The sequence below is a fragment of the Sminthopsis crassicaudata genome, chromosome 4 (genome assembly GCF_048593235.1).
Source record: "Sminthopsis crassicaudata isolate SCR6 chromosome 4, ASM4859323v1, whole genome shotgun sequence".
NCBI lineage: Eukaryota > Metazoa > Chordata > Mammalia > Dasyuromorphia > Dasyuridae > Sminthopsis > Sminthopsis crassicaudata.
In genome coordinates, this window is record NC_133620.1 from 375950565 (window position 1) to 375955345 (window position 4781).

At 39.7% G+C, this 4781-nt stretch overlaps 1 pseudogene; it reads left to right on the top strand.

The window, feature by feature from the left end:
* Positions 1 to 824: 824 nt before the first annotated feature.
* On the top strand, positions 825 to 2584 carry LOC141541378 (spermatogenesis-defective protein 39 homolog; annotated as a pseudogene).
* Positions 2585 to 4781: the final 2197 nt, after the last annotated feature.

Consider the following 4781-nt stretch of genomic DNA (forward strand, 5'->3'; position numbering starts at 1 on the left):
TAAAGTGGCTCTTTCCAATTAGGCAAAGAATACAAACACATTATACACACACACACACACACACACACACACACACACACACACACACACATATATATATATAGTATATATATATATATATATATATATATATATATATATATATATATATATATATACACATATCTATGTATATATATAAACATATATACATATAAATAAATCATATGTATATAGTTGGAGATACTTTGAAATATTATACATATGTATATATATGTACATATACATGAATACATATGTGTGTGTGTGTGTATATATATATATATATATATATGGAGGTAGATGGGGGAGAGAGAGACACAGAAAGACAGAGACAATCCACATAATGGTCCATCTTGAATTCCCAGAACTATCACTTTCAGAGACAGGCAGTGACACAGCTCTCCCTGGAACAACTGCCAACAGTCCCAGCTGGGGAGATTCAGGATAAGTGGGATATAAGTCTTTTAGACAGCAAGCAGAGAGACTAAGCAAACATAATGCTAAGGGAATAGCACTGAAGGAATTGAGTGTCCCATGGTGTGAGAATCTAACCTTGACAATTATACCAGTTTTCTGCAGGCTATCTATCTCAAGGAAACTATAGCAGAATCAGAAACACAATCAATACAATCATTCAAAAGCCTTGAAACAATGGCAGGCTGTCAGTTTGCATAGATTTCTAAGGTCTTTTTGTTAATAAGATGCCCCTTGACCTTTGGGCTGTGTCCTGTGAAGAGGAAGGCTAGGCCGGCTGAGGTTGAGTGACTGCTGTGGAGCCCTGAGAGGGTGGGGCCTATGCTGAAGAGATGAGTTGCACAAAAATTGATGAGGAAGAGTACTGGCACAGCTCCAAGTTCAAGGCTTTTACATTTGATGATGATGATGATGAACTTTGACAGTTAAAGGAGTCCAAAAGGGCAGTGAACAGCCTTCGGGACATTGTGGATGATGACGATGATGACTTGGAAAGAGCCAGCTGGAGTGGAGAACCTGTGGGGAGCATCTCTAGGTCCTTCAAAGAGACAGCTTCCAGTGGTGGTCCTGCCCTTGAGGGACGTGAACAGCTGAAGACTCAAAACAGCTTATCCTCCTATCCTCCACTACCCACGCCTGCCTCCACCTACTCTCTGAGCAGGTTCTTCAAAGCCCTCTCAGATGTACCTCCCAAAAACTATGCTCTTGAGCTGTGAAGACCTAAGGGTGAATACAAGGATTACAGCAGTGACTGGAGCCTCAGTGACACAGTCAGGCATCTGCACAAGGGTAAGGTCTGCTCCCTAGAGAGGTTCCGCTCCCCACAGGACAAGCTCCAACTTCTGGAAGAAGCAGTGACTATCCATGATGGGAACGTCATTACTGCTGTTTTGATCTTCCTAAAGATTCTTTTCTGAGAGATAGAAGTGCGACAGATTGCCCTGATATACCTAATTCACTTTCTTAAGGAGATAGGTGATCAGAAGATGCTACTAGACCTTTTCAGGTATCTGGACAGAGCAGAAGAACTTGCACTGTCCCAGTACTAAGAACACTTAAGCATCCAAGATCCTGAGAAGCGGAAAGAATTTCTCAAGAGTTGTATTGGTTTGCCATTTTCAGTGGAAGATACTGCTCATATTCAAGACCAGGAAAGACAGATCATCATTGAGGTGAATGATCAACATTTAGAATGTTCAGGGCAGACAGAAATCTTCCAGAAACATCCACGTAAGGCCTCCATCCTCAAGATGCCACTGGTGACAACTCTCTTCTACTCCTGCTTTTACCATTACACAGAACCTGAGGGACCATTTAGCAGTCCCATCAATCTGAAAAAACAAAAAACAAAAAACAAAACAAAAAAAAAAAAACTTTTAAGATTACTGACAAGCAATATGTACTGACAGCACTGGCTGCCCATGCCAAACTCCAAGCATGGCAGGATGTGGATGCCCTCTTCACCACCAAGAATTGGCTAGGATATACCAAGAAGAGAGCTCCCACTGGCTTCCATCGAGTTGTGGAAATTCTGCACAAGAACAATGCCCCTGTACAGATCTTACAAGAGTATATCTAATTTGTGGAAGATGTGGACACAAAGGTGAATCTTGCTACCAAATTTAAGTGCCATGATGTTGTCATTGAAACATATCGGGACCTGAAGGATTAACAGCAATTAATAGCTTATAGGTGTAAGGTGGATAAAGCATCCGTGGAAGAGGAGAAGATCAACAGCATTCTATGTAGTACGCAAATTCAATGGAAGAACTAACTTGAAAGTAATGAACCTAGGAACCTTCCTGTTTACCCTCTTCCTGTGCCCAAGAGAGGAGGGGGGAACTCTAAGCCACATCATTTGGGCTTGTCACTAATGGGCAGAGCCTATGCCTGGGATAGATCAGACATTAAACCAGGACATCTTTAAAAATGAGCCTCAGACTAGAGGACACATATGATGGCTGAGCCTTAAAGCTGTGATTTGCAAGACCTTGCTAACTGGGTACTTTTGTGAACGTCAGAGAGGATATATTTTCAAGTTTGTAATTCTAGGGCACATTCTTGCTTAACTGAGAATATGATTACTTCAGAAAAGAAGTATCCTGGAAGACTGAGTGTCAGGCACTATGGGGCTAGAGGCTTTCCTTTCAGTTAGTAGTGAAACTAAGTTTCATCAAACAATGGCTATCCTAAGTCAGGTTAAAAGGCAGTTGTATCTACATGATAGGAACAGAAAGAAGGCTCTGAAGATTTGCAAGGAATACTCTGACAATGGTAACCAATTCACATCCATTTTCATTAGGTCCTCTGAAATTGTTTTTCCATCAAGTATCTCTCTGCTATACCACGTGACCTTCTGTCTCAAAAGATTGTGGTTGCTTTCTCTGGCATTTTGAGAGTCTCTCTTATGCTGGTGATGAGAACATATCCCCATTATTTCTTCTAACCCAGGCCTAACATTTTTTAGAGCTCAGATGGACCCCCTTCCAGATTCCAGCAGTGCTGGGAAATACTCTCTGGATAGTTTCTCAGACATTTTTTGGGAGCTGCAGATAGGTCTACCTGGGGTAGATCCAAACTCAGACCTGCCTCTAGTCTACTATGGATTGTGATGGGAGTCACATTTTTTTCTCACCCTTGGTTTTCACAAGGGCATCCTGCAAAGCTTGATTACTAACTACTCTGCACCAAGTTTAATTTCCTTTCCTGTGTCAGAGCTGACTTGCTCTGTCTTCAACAAACTCTTAATAAAGTTGTTTCTCTGCCTCCTTAAAAGAAAAAAAAATGCCCCTTTAGGGATAACCAAACTGTGACAAAGGGGAAACTGAACTCCTTGCTGAGACTCACACTGCTGGCAAATAGCAGAGTCTAGACTCAAAAGTCAATGGGTTTATTCCAGGATCAGTTTCTTTCCACTATCTCTCTTTCCACTATCTGTATGAATCTATAGTATGTATCTCACTGATCACATCAGCTAAATTGGAAATAACTTGAGAGATTGTAGCTCATTGTCTAACATAGTGATTTTCTCTAAGGTAAATATTTTTGACTGGATTTCTTTATACTTATTCTAGTTAAGGCAGGCATAAATAGGGTAACAAATTACAGTAGAAATGATCTGAACCCTAGAGCCTGGAAGCTCTAGATTTGAGTCCTGCTTCCAATACATTCTATATAAATTGGGGTAAACCCTTTAATCTCTCAGTGCCCTAGACAAGTAACTATGATTATAAGTTACAAAGAAGGGGACATCCCACACTGGGAGAGAGATGAAATCCGAAGTCCAGGCTCTATCCCTATTCTATTTGAGACTCTTAGCAATCTGGCTCTGTGAGGTAAGTGCTATTTTTTTATTTAAGGCAATCTTGCTCCAATTTGGAATCCTATATTTATTGATGCTTCTGGAGCTCAACATACTAGTTCTTGTCTTTACATTTTCAGGAAAAGTATCCCCCTGTCCTATGCCTGGAAGGCCTTTCCTTTTCCTTTCAACTTGTAAGAGTCTAAGACTTAGTTCAGGAGTTTATGGTTAATTCCTCTCTGTAATTGTCTCTCTTCTCAGGTCAAGAGAACAATGCATGAACCTCTTTGGCTCCCTTTTGTTTAAAGATAACTAATCTTTCGTTATATTAATCAGGTTATAAGCTTTGTTTTCTGACTGAAGTATTTTGTTATTTTTGTCCTTGTGTCCCTTGTACACAACAGGAATTTAGGCAATGTTTGTTGAATTTAATACTTCACATGAAAGTAATTCACAGTCACTTAAAGGTTTGCAAAACACTTTACATATATTATGTTATTAGATTTTCATAACAACCTTGGAACATAGGTACTAATATTCTCATTTTTATAGATGAGGAAACTTACTCAGAATACAGTGAAAGAATTCAACCTGAGTTCTTTAAACTTCATATTATATATTCTAGGCATCACTTAGCTGGCCACCAGAATTATCTTCTTCTAATATTCCCTTTGTTTTGTCCTCATCTACTCAAGAAGGGATAGTGAATTCCTTTGGCTCAGCATATCAGTTCAAAATCCTCATTTTGGATTCCAAGACCCCTTTCTTTCAAACTTTACCATATTGATCTCCTATGATCACTGAGCATATATTTATCACTCACTCCAATCAGGCTGATTTTTGTCCAGTCCCCTAGTTAGCAGAGACATGCCTCAAATATCATCTGATTCAACCCTTCCATGAAACTTGAATCCCCTCTACTATATTATTTAGATCAAGTCTTGTTTTGAACACTTTCAGATATGAAGAAGAAATATGTCAGCTT